The 12,126-nt window shown below is 37.5% G+C and overlaps 1 protein-coding gene across 1 annotated transcript in view; it reads left to right on the top strand.

The window, feature by feature from the left end:
• LOC136857786 (microtubule-associated protein futsch) overlaps positions 1-12,126 on the top strand; it is a 468,803-nt gene that overhangs the window by 152,108 nt on the left and 304,569 nt on the right. The gene's annotated exons all lie outside the window — the stretch shown is intronic.

The raw sequence follows: 12,126 nt of genomic DNA, 5'->3' as shown, positions 1-12,126 counted from the left end.
CATGTGAGGGTGCAGATGAGGATGAAGTTGACAAGTTTTATGAAGCATTGAGTGATATCGTGGTCAGGGTCAACAGCAAGGATAGAATAGTGCTAATGGGCGATTTCAATGCGAGAGTTGGGAATAGAACTGAAGGATACGAAAGGGTGATTGATAAATGTGGGGAAGATATGGAAGCTAATGGGAATGGGAAGCGTTTGCTGGACTTCTGTGCTAGTATGGGTTTAGCTGTTACGAATAATTCTTCAAGTATAAGGCTATTCACCGCTACACATGGGAGTCTAGGGGTACCAGATCCATAATAGACTATATCTTAACTCTTTCCGGTCTAACTGCGAGCATAGTTCGCAGCGGCCGAAATTACGTTCAGGACGCGCTGCGGGCATAGCCCGTAGTAAGGCTTGACAATTCGCTAAAAATCGAGAACGAGCTATGCACGCATTCTGGTGGTTACATCGTGTTTCTTCATGTATTAGTTATGAGAGTATTTAAGCAGATGGCAGTATTACATGTCAAAGTCAGAGAATTTACGATATTTTTGAACTGCATGCATCAGTAGATGTCACTCAGTGAGCTCTAAGACATGGTTTCTCGCGGCGAACATGTGCTTGACGAAAGTGATATTTTTGATATTTTATGATATATTATAAGTTTATGCGCAAATGAACGTACTATTGACATATGAATTCGAAACAACTTCTTGCATTTCATTATGATTGGTGATCGTTTTACGGCCTAGCGCAAGTCCCCGCGTCTTTCATATTTGCGTGATTACGTAAGATTGTCTACATATTTGTAAAGTTGCCTGTTTAGAAGACTTATTTTCTCTTTCTCAGAAGTATTTTGTGGTAAATGGAACAATAATTTTACATTTGAGTAAGTTTTAACAAAATTTATCAATAAAAATAAAATTTCGTAAGAGCTCCCATTTTCGTCATTGTAATTATTACTGTCATTATTATTATTATTATTGAAAAAATTATTGTTTTTATATCGTACTCATTATTGTTGTTGTTTTGTAATTGCAATGCACATTTTATATTAGCGTAATAGGGTAAATATAACTGTATTTCAGAAAACTGTACTTGCTTAGTTATCCATTAGACTTTTCTTCCATTCGCAAAACATGGTATAATATACAAACAATTTTAAAATCTCAAGTGATAGTTGACATGATACAAAGAGCGCTTTTGATAATTAGATTCTCAAACAAGCACAAAGAAAAAAGAATCATGCCAATATCTACTACAGGTACAGAGATATAATGTTTTAAAGATCCTTAAAAATGTCCAGTCCAGAACGTTTGTTAGGGATGTTAAGGTCCAGACTGGAATGGGTTAACAGACTTAGAATTCAGGAAATCTGTTAGGAATTGTACGAGTTTTCGCGGATTTTTCGATGATACAGACCACTATCTGATCTGTAGTGAACTAAGTATCTCTAGGCCTAGGGTAGAGAAAGTGAAATCTGTCTGCAAACGAATAAGGGTAAAAATCTCCAGGACGAGGAAATTAGACAGAAGTACATGGATATGATTAGTGAGAAGTTTCGAACAGTAGACAGTAAGCTGGTTCAGGATATAGAAAGTGAATGGGTGACATACAGGGATGCTGTAGTAGAAACAGCAAGGGAATGCCTAGGAACAACTGTGTGTAAAGATGGGAAAAGGCGAACATCTTGGTGGAATGATGAAGTGAGAGCAGCCTGTAAACGTAAAAAAGAAGGCTTATCAGAAATGGCTCCAAACAAGGGCCGAGGCAGACAGGGATTTGTACGTAGATGAAAGAAACAGAGCGAAACAAATAGTTGTTGAATCCAAAAAGAAGTCATGGGAAGATTTTGGTAATAACGTGGAAAGGCTAGGTCAAGCAGCAGGGAAACCTTTCTGGACAGTAATAAAGAATCTTAGGAGGGGAGGGAAAAAGGAAATGAACAGTGTTTTGAGTAATTCAGGTGAACTGATAATAGATCCCAGGGAATCACTGGAGAGGTGGAGGGAATATTTTGAACATCTTCTCAATGTAAAAGGAAATCATCATGGTGGTGTTGCAAACAGCCAAGCTCATGGGGAGGAGGAAAGTGATTGTGGTGAAATTATGCTTGAGGAAGTGGAAAGGATAGTAAATAAACTCCACTGTCATAAGGCAGCAGGAATAGATGAAATTAGACCTGAAATGGTGAAGTTTAGTGGGAAGGCAGGGATGAAATGGCTTCATAGAGTAGTAAAATTAGCGTGGAGTGTTGGTAAGGTACCTTCAGATTGGACACAAGCAGTAATTGCACCTATCTATAAACAAGGGAACAGGAAGGATTGCAACAACTATCGAGGTATCTCATTGATTAGTATACCAGGCAAAGTATTCACTGGCATCCTGGAAGGGAGGGTGCGATCAGTCGTTGAGAGGAAGTTGGATGAAAACCAGTGTGGTTTCAGACCACAGAGAGGCTGTCAGGATCAGATTTTCAGTATGCGCCAGGTAATTGAAAAATGCTACGAGAGGAATAGGCAGTTGTGTTCATGTTTCGTAGTCTTGAATTCTGTAATTGCTCTTCGTACCTTGGAACTGGATGTTTCAGTTCTGCACGGGAGCTGCCTAGCGCTCATGGGAGATATCGTAACCCGTCAAACAAGTATCCTTTCATGTGGACATAACGTAACACATCGCATGTCGATCTATATATATTCACTGATGTCGTCTTCTTGCTACGTAGCAAAGTCTAATGTTGCAAATACTTCTAACTCATAATGTTACTAGCTATCTTTGTCACCGTCAAATGATTCCACTTTTATATGCTTTTTTAACTAGAATATCTACAAACTCACAATTTACAACATTTGAACATCACTTCAAATTTTGAGATGGTCCATAGTGATCCTATTTGAAACTGTTCTTCAACTTTTATTCACCAACTTCATATCCTCAACGTGTTCTACAACTTCACCATATGCATCTGACTTTCGTCTTTTATCTTCAAGATCATGATTAACTTCGGATCTCTCGACTAACTTTGACTTTTATTCTCTCTTCTTTACTTCGATTATATACGATTTTTCGCCATCGTCTAATTATAACCGCCAGACTATCAACTTTACTTTTATGCAATCTTACTACTTGTTGTATAACAATCTGTTGTTTTATCCATTGTACTTATTTTAGCAGCCTTCTAATGTTAATTTTGTTAATACTTCCACTATTATATCTCATCACATTGTATTATCAAACCATCATTGTTATTTTTAATGTTATTTTACTTCAAATCTCTTCAAGATTTCAAAATTCATTTAATTACTACATGTTATTTAGACGCTTATTTTTAATTTAAGGTTAAGACTATGGCTGATGATGCCTTCAGGGAAGGCGAAACATGTACCACTATTAGCTAACAAATTTATGTAAATCATCCAAGACGATTTTGTATTGATTAGGTGGTCTAATAAATAACTTAATGTTATTATTTCAATTACAATGTAGAATGCCGTAGCGAAGCACGGGTACATTTGCTAGTAATGTATATTTGCGAAAAATGTGCTGGCTCCTGTTAAAAAGGGGCTGGCTACTGAATTTTTTCTATTTTCTTCTACCCCTGCAGAAAAGGAAAATGTTTTGTGGTGATTCTTACATTACGTATAGAGGCAAACCGAGGGAAAAGAAAAGCTTGGATGGAGACGGTAAATATGCGCAGAAGTTAATACTGTTGTTGAAAAATGGTAAAAGCATTTTTTGTTTTCACGTTCTGGCCCAGTATTTTGTATTCCACTCACCTCCGTAGCTGAGCTTGCTTGCTTATGCTCCACAAGAGGACTGAGGAGCTACAATGTTCAGAGATTCAAGGCTTGAATCCTGGTGCTGATAATAGCTATCCTGAGTGTGGTTTTACCTTGGGTTTTCTGCATTCCCTCAAGGGAAATGTCAGGATAGTACCTTATTTCAAGTCCCCCAGCACCTACCCCATGACAATAACCAGTTATCAATTTTTTTTTTGCTAGTTGCTTTACGTTGCACCGACACAGATAGGTCTTATGGCGATTATCAGTTATCATTTGAGGAACCTTTTTTCAATGGGTTGGATTATAATTAAGTGGCTGTATCTGAACATAATTTGTCCCCCCCACTGTTGTGATTATCAATAAAGTGGTTAAAGTTGTATGTCAATGTTAAAAATAAAGCTACTTCTTTCAGATGAAAACAAAAAGTGTTAATTTTATCCTCCGAAAATATATAGTTTTTTCCATCAATGAGAAAGTGTCTTTTGTGTCTTTTTTTCTAATGTAAGAAAATTATTGTTAGCCTGATTTTGCATGCACCATTCAGTTGTTCATTTTACTTCATTTCCAATAGAATATGTTGGCGTACTTACAGTTGAATGTTTTTGTGGCAAATTTATCAGATGATAAAATGATTTATGTGGACTGTAGTCTTTATTTGTTTAGAGACTTGGTTCAATCACGTGAGAAACAATTTATGCACTTGATTACCTTACGCAAATATATGCATAAAAAGAAACGTGTGTCGGAGGTTTTTCAGTTGGAGTTCGCTTGACGTTGCTGCTTATGACAGGTACTTTGGATCTTAGGCTGAAGTTCAGGGAGTTCAGTCTTTCGGGATCTTGTCTTCACAATATCAGATCTTGATTCTTATATTACTTGAAGAACATAATCATGTTGAGAGATTCTCTGTCCTGTAATTTTCTTATAGACTATCCATGCTAGATCAAGTACGTTGTAAAATTCAAAATTCAGGATCCAGTCCTCTTAGAGTAAGATTATTTACGCACCATTTGATAAAATACATCCATGCCGTACTTTCTGTTATAGAATTCAGTTCTATTAGTAAGTTTCTTGTTTTCTTCACTGACTTGAATGCTTGGGTGTAGAGTGCTAAGCAGAAGCACATTCTTGTTTGCTTTTCGTTCATAGACAGTGAGAGTAGTACGATCTTTCTTCTGAAGTGCAGCAGTCTTTTATTGACTCCAGGATTTCTTTCCTCATGTGACTGTTTCATTAATAATCATTTGCTTCTCTTTCAGTCTCTCAGCCAAATTTACTGATGTTGGTGGTCACATTACACCCTTTCTTGAAGTCGGGGTCCGTGAGTTTCATGACAGCATTTTCAGGCAGTGACTCAAGATAAGAAAACTCATTACACACATACTTAGTATCAACAGTAGCCAGAATTTTATAGCAAATTTATCTGGCTTGTTGGCCATGTACTGTGTGCATCTGCACTGAGCTTTACTGGGGAAGAGTTATTCAGTGACATTCGCTTCTGCTTTATAGGACGCATAACAATTCTCAGTAAATCTATTCCAAATAGTAGATGCTCAAGTAAATTTATTTGTCTACAAATGAGTGGACCTAGTTGTAGGGAGATTGAAGCACACATACCTCAGAATTTCTTGGACTATTTCTTACCATAGTATTAGTGAAGACAGTGGGATCCCATAAACACAATCATATATGGTCTATGGCAAGACTAGTAAGTTTTATTAGTTCTATAAGTATATAGCCAAGCGATAAATGCATCCAATTCTTTATAGACCATTTGTTATCCTTTGTCTACAAGCCTCAGTCTCTATACATGTCTATACATGTTTCAACATGGATGTATCAGTGAATAAATGTCTAGCACTAACGTTGATATTAGTCTCTACATTACACTTAGCATTATTGCATTTGGCAGATGGTGGGTTTGAATCCCACTGTCAGTAGCCCTGAAGATAGTTTCCTATGGTTTTCGAATTTCACTCCAGGCAAATGCTGGGGCTGTACCTTAACTAAGGGCACGGTCGCTAACTTCCCAATCCTAGCTCATTTCCATCTTCGTGTTGCCGGAAACCTTCAGTGTGTTAATGCAACATTAAACTAATAGAAGGGGTAGAAACGCTTAGCATGAGATGAAGGCCATGCTGCCTCTTTCAGTACATTCTTTGAAGCCATCCTTCCAAGAGAGTTCACAGTGCTGTTGATACTATCTGTATTACATAACTGATCCGCTGATATAAATGGAAGAGACCTAAGTTCATGACCTCTCCTACCTCATCCGCTTTCTCTTCAAATAGGTTGTGCGCTGCTAAGGAATCATCCTCTGTTGCAAGATTGATCATGGCAAGTTGTAGGAGGAACTGTGTGTGTCATTATTTCTACATCTGATAATGTATCATCACCACCTGATTTGTTTTCTCCTAGCTTTGTAACTGTACACAGTCTTAACCCCATGTGAAGGAGTCAGTTTTGTAATTACACCATTATTTATGCCCACATTATAGATTTATTTATTAATTAATATATTATAAGCATTATTTATTTCATTGTAAGAATACCATGCCAAATTGGTGACATTCTGTGACACCAGAAGTTAGGAATCTTTATTAGTCAAGAGAGCTAAATATAAGGAAATTTGGGTAACTGGTTGGTTTGTCCAACATGATGCAGATCACCCAACAGTTTTCAGGGTGAAAGTATGCCAGTGTGTAGCATCAGTATTTTGGTAACTGCATGCCACATGTGAAGAGAATACAATGTAGTGATTAGCTCACAGAGAGAAAAATGCAAGAGTAGGAGGTGATGGCTGGTGGGAGAACCCTGTGTCTGGGAAATTATTTAGTGGCTGGATCATTGGGAACTCACAGGGAGAAAAATGCAAGAGTAGGAGGTGATGGCTGATGGGAGAACCCTGTGTCTGAGAAATTTTATTTAGTGGCTGGATCGTTGGGAGTGCATTGGTCTTGACTAGGACATCTGATTGATTTTGGTGTTACTGCGACATCTGCTGAATGGTGCTGCGAAGTGCTAAGCTAGTTAACTTCATACTGTGATTATGTATTTGCCATGGTCTCTGACCATGAACTTGATTTCAAGTTAGTGTTCACTACATTATCGTCGAATGTGGCGAGGCATGAGGGTATCTAACCTCAACTTCGAGTGGAGTATGTAAGAGTGCACTCATTACTTCGGGGATAAGTTGTGAGCTTCAGGCTGTCCAGAGAAGTGTGAATTCAAAACACATAAGAAGGATTTATATGTACAGTTCTTCCGCCAAGTGTTCATGTTGTATATAGGTATGAGTTCATTTAAACATTGAAAGATTAAAGTTATCAATTCCTGTGCATCATTTTCATGACAGGGTTTTATTCCTGTGTGCTGTAGCAGGTCATGTGGCAGTGGTTCCCACTAACCAGATTGTGTACATATTACAGCTAAGAAGAAGGTACCTTATTTTGTAAAACGTGTACAGTGTAAGTTAACGTGTGTTCTGTGAGAAGTAACGGATGGAGAAAATTCAAATGTTACACTTTCCTAGCAAGGTCATTGCACCAGCTAGTTTAATTTTAGTGATTATTTCGTTCAAATTCAATGGTCTATTTTGTATAGTGATGGAAGAATGTGTTTTAAATGTTATATGATATGAAGGTGAATGTTGGCATGTTCCATATGTATACAGTGTAAGTTTTGAGAAGGGAGTATAAACTAGCCAGTATATCCTTGTACCATTTCTGTTCAACAGGTGATCAGGTTAGGTAAGCAAGTCAGGATATTGTCAGCCTATGACCCACCCTGGTAAGATGTATTAGTCTCATGCTATGTTTAGGTTGAGTATTATTAAATGTGCTGGCGCCGAGTCGGTTATTTTAAGTTTTATCCTGTAGTATTGTGTCGCTCAGGTAAATGTAAATGCATTAGAAAGTCCAGAAGCCCATAGGTGCTGCTTAAGATTAAATAATAATAATAATAATAATAATAATAATAATAATAATAATAATAATAATAATAATTATAATTATAATTATAATTATTATTATTATTATTATTATTACCGTGTTTTGGTGGATCAGCAGAGGTGAAAGAAGGTGCGGGCTGGAATGGGTCTAACTACAAGTCCGAAAGATGAATTTAAAATTTAAATAAAGGTTATATTTTCAATAGGCAACCAGGTTTAACAATTTTCACTAGGTGACATAACAAAAATATCAGGTACAATGTAATTTTACAAACGAAAGTACAAGTTAAGGGGTCTTTACAAATCCTGGGCTACGAGCCCCAAAGTTTAACAATCTGAGCTCTCAGCTCACAACCATATATTTTAGAAAAGGGCTGAAATTCCCTCAATACAATGGAGCACTTGCTCCCAGTAATCTAAATGTCACGCCTCCCCGAGGCACCTTTCAAAATACCAGAAATAGCTGATCTGCTCTCAATCTTTCAAGCCTATTCAAGGCCATACCATACATTGCGATCACTTGCCACAACTTACTAGAATTAAACAGGGGTATCTCGTACCCAATCTACTGGGCCTTCTCAGGACGGAAAACAAAACGGGTTAAATTAATGGCCCAAAATACAAGATAGAATGGAGGCGAGAACTTGTACTCCTACATGAAAGCTTGTTAAAACCTAAGTGGCGCTAAGCTGGTACACAGGGGCTATTCCCACACTATATAGGTGACTTGTATAATAAAATTTTAACAAATTTGGAAAGATTAGAAATCAGTTACGAAAACATAATCACCTCAAGTCAAAATGATGGGCAGCTCGAGAGGGTAAAGCACTCTCTATCCCCGATTTACATTTAAAGATATATGAAGTTTTACAAAGATGGAAAAGATTTACATGTTTTAAGGTAAAGGTTACATATTAAAGGTTTGGGACCTGCCCCGCGGGTTAAACTGCTGAGCTAGCAAGGAAAAAGAAATATGTTAACCGGCCATTACCTTGTTGAAGAGCTGCTGCCCGAAGAAAGAGGCGCTACCCGCCCTGCTATACTTCCATACACTAAGCTAGATGTTGTTGAAGTGGCGACGAGCCGAGAAAATCAGCAGTTTTTAAACCCACGTGGAAGATTCGAGACCTTTCATGAATAATAAAGACACACCCACTCAACTTTATTGGGTAGCTAAGAGTTACACATGGAAATTCGAAGAAGAAATCTCTGATAGGTGGAAAATTAATTACAGAAATTACTGATTGACTAAGTTCAAAACAGGAGGAAAGCTTTATATTGTCAACCTACAAATGAAAGAACGAAATTTAGTTATAGGAAAACTTTCAAGAAAAGTTCCATCACTTCGCACCAGGGTGCATGATCATAGTTTTTGGTAGAGACATCTGTGAGCGAATGTCCACACTTCTTGATAGTAGAAAACAAAACACGTTGAAATCCACACAGTATAGACAACTTTGTAATCCCAAAATTTATAGTAGAGACCTCTTCTGAGAAAACTCATGAATTAATACAGTTCTAAAAGTTCACAGTTTCTCCGGTAGAGGAGGATTTATTGGCGGAAGATTTAAATTTGCGGCGTAGAGGTGTACCGCCCGGTACAGTAATAATAATAATAATAATAATAATTGTTTCTGCATTAAAAGTGAGTGTTATGAGTCTCCTAGTTATGGTATGGTTGTGAACATGTTGTGGGTTAAGTGATGGAAGTAAGAATTCATGCTAATAATTGAACAGAAGTAAGTTTTTACCACTGAGCCATTGTTATGCACTATGCTACAAAAGAGACAGGCACTAACTTGTACACTGGCAACAACTGCTGGAGGCATACCATTTAGTTACCTTGTACACTCCTTTGGCACGACTTTTAAATATATCACAGGAAGTAAGCAGTGAACAGAATAGAGCTCAGCGTATCAAGGAAGTGAAGTGGTCAGAAGGGCCGCCTTTGGCCTTCATAGGTATAACAATATTTGTGTTCCTTTATCATCCACTGGTGAAATTTTTGTCGTGCATGTGCAAAATCCAAAATGACAAAAAGTTACAAAAGCTCAACCACATGCATAAAAAATACAAGCGTGGAATTACCTTGAAATTGGCTAATGGTCAGAATGACCGCTCCAGCTGTAACAGTGTTAAACATAAAGCTTTATCTGATTAAAAACACCTTTCCTGTTTTTTGACAGGATCATAGCCTCTTTAAGTAGGCATAAATGTAAAAATAATCCTGATACATTTTGTTTTATATATATGGCTGCTACACACTTCAACATCAAAGGCACAGTATTTCATGATTTTTGAGACTTGCATATAGAACCCTATTTTGAAATTTCCCTCGCGATCAGGTTAAGAAATTGGTCTGGCCAATTGCGTGTTATAATTGTGAGGAAATACTTCGTGAATGGACAAAAAGAAAACAAACGTATGTCTTTTGATTTCTCAGTGGTTTACCTGAACCGAAGGACAACAGCGGTGCCTTTTTATTTCTTTCCTCATCAATATGAGTGATATCAGCAGGAAAAAATGGCATACAATCTCATATTCTAGGATTCCCTCAAAAGTACAACCCAACCCACACTTTCATACACTTCCAGTCCCAGTTTTCAGTAACTTTGTCTCTGCTGAGAATGAAGACGGTGAGCATTGTATTATCACAATGAGATGCATGAGGAAATGGCTGTAAAATCTGAAGGGTTTTCTTCTGATAATACGCAGTCATACCTCAGCGGGAGCATCAGACGAGATTATCCTGAGCAAGTCCACAAATACAAGTGCTACGAGCACAAATTCTTGTCTTATTAGGACCCAATTGATTTTTGCATAGGCTACCATCTATGTAAAATTTTGTCGTTTCCTTCTACCTATATTTACATATAAATGTTATGTTGAAAAATAAATGGTTATATTTAATTGTATTTTATACAAGTTTTGTGCGTGAAATAAGTGCTTTTATTATGTTGTATTTCAAAGCTGTTGACTCATCTGATACTACATATATTAAATTTTACACATGCACACACGTGCTCTCTCTCTCTCTCTCTCTCTCCCCCCCCCCCCCCTCAGACATCAGCATACCTGCAATTAACTAAGCTAGCATGCTTCCTTCCAGGCTTAAAAAAAGAACATAACCACTTGCTAGATTTAATTTATTTACACTTTTTTTTTTTTGTACAAATTTCTTAGCAAGAACTAGGTGCCTGGAAAACTCTTGCAAGAAGTCTAGTTGGTACCATTAATTCACATAAAAGTCAAGTAAATGCTTGAAAACAGGTAAAATATGCATGTGCCGGTTTGTATGTGCTTGACCCTTTGAGGATTCAACTTCATCCATTTTCTCTTCTCTTTTCCTATGCTTATCTGGCGTTGTTCTTATCCTACACTTCCCACATCAAGATTGAAGATCTGTCACGATGGCCCCGCAATGAGTGTTGAAGACCACCCTCCTAATGAAGCTGGAAGCTGAAAAGAGCTCCTCAGAAGCTGAGAAGAAATGGATGCTGAAGAATTGGGGTTGACAATGAGACAGCCTATCTACAAGGCATGTTTTTCAAGTAAGGGCTGTTTGAAAATAACTACACAACAAAAGACGTTTTTCAAACACCACATTTATTTTCAGTTTCTACATACTTTACTCCATTTTTCAACATAGCCGCCAAGTTTGTTTAAACACTTATCATACCTTACAACAAAGTTTTTAATGCCCTCTTCATAGAAACTTGCTGCCTGCTCCGATAACCAAGAGTTCTTGCTCTGGGACAGTCTGTTTGGCCTTCACCTTTACAGGCGAATGTGTGTGTATCTCCATTCCATGCATCGATTCAGGCGTGATATGCGAAATCCATCATGTTTCGTCTCCTGTTACGATCTGACTCAACATGTCGTCACTTTCTTCGGCATAACGAGTCAAAAACGTCATCGAACACTCAAATCTGTACAAGAACAAAATGTTCACCTGTAAAGGTATAGGCCAAACAGACTCTGTACCAGTGCAAGATCAAGAACTCTTGGTTATCGGAACTGGCGGCAAGTGTCTATGAAGAGGGTATTCAAAAATTAGTTGTAAGATATGATAAGTGTCTAAATAAACTTTGTGGCTATGTTGAAAAATAGAATAAAGTATGTAGAATATGCAAATAAATGCAGTGTTTGAAAATTGTCTTTCGTTGTGTAGTTATTTTCAAACGGCTCTTACTTAAAAAACACGTCTCGAATTTGAGAATGGTGGCGTATGAACACATTGAGATTGTCAACTCATGTTTTTTTTCTTTTGCTTCCTTTTTCCACATTGACGTGTGATTGTGTTTATCCTGTTGTGTGTTGCTTTACATGTTCTCTCGCTCTCGCTCTCTCTCTCTCTCTCTCTCTCTCTCTCTGATGTAATGTGACACTTGTTTGTTCCTTTTCATTA

Source organism: Anabrus simplex, chromosome 1 (assembly GCF_040414725.1).
Source record: "Anabrus simplex isolate iqAnaSimp1 chromosome 1, ASM4041472v1, whole genome shotgun sequence".
Taxonomy (NCBI): domain Eukaryota; kingdom Metazoa; phylum Arthropoda; class Insecta; order Orthoptera; family Tettigoniidae; genus Anabrus; species Anabrus simplex.
The sequence above is the reverse complement of the archived record's forward strand: the minus strand, read 5'-3'. Positions and strand labels throughout refer to the sequence as shown.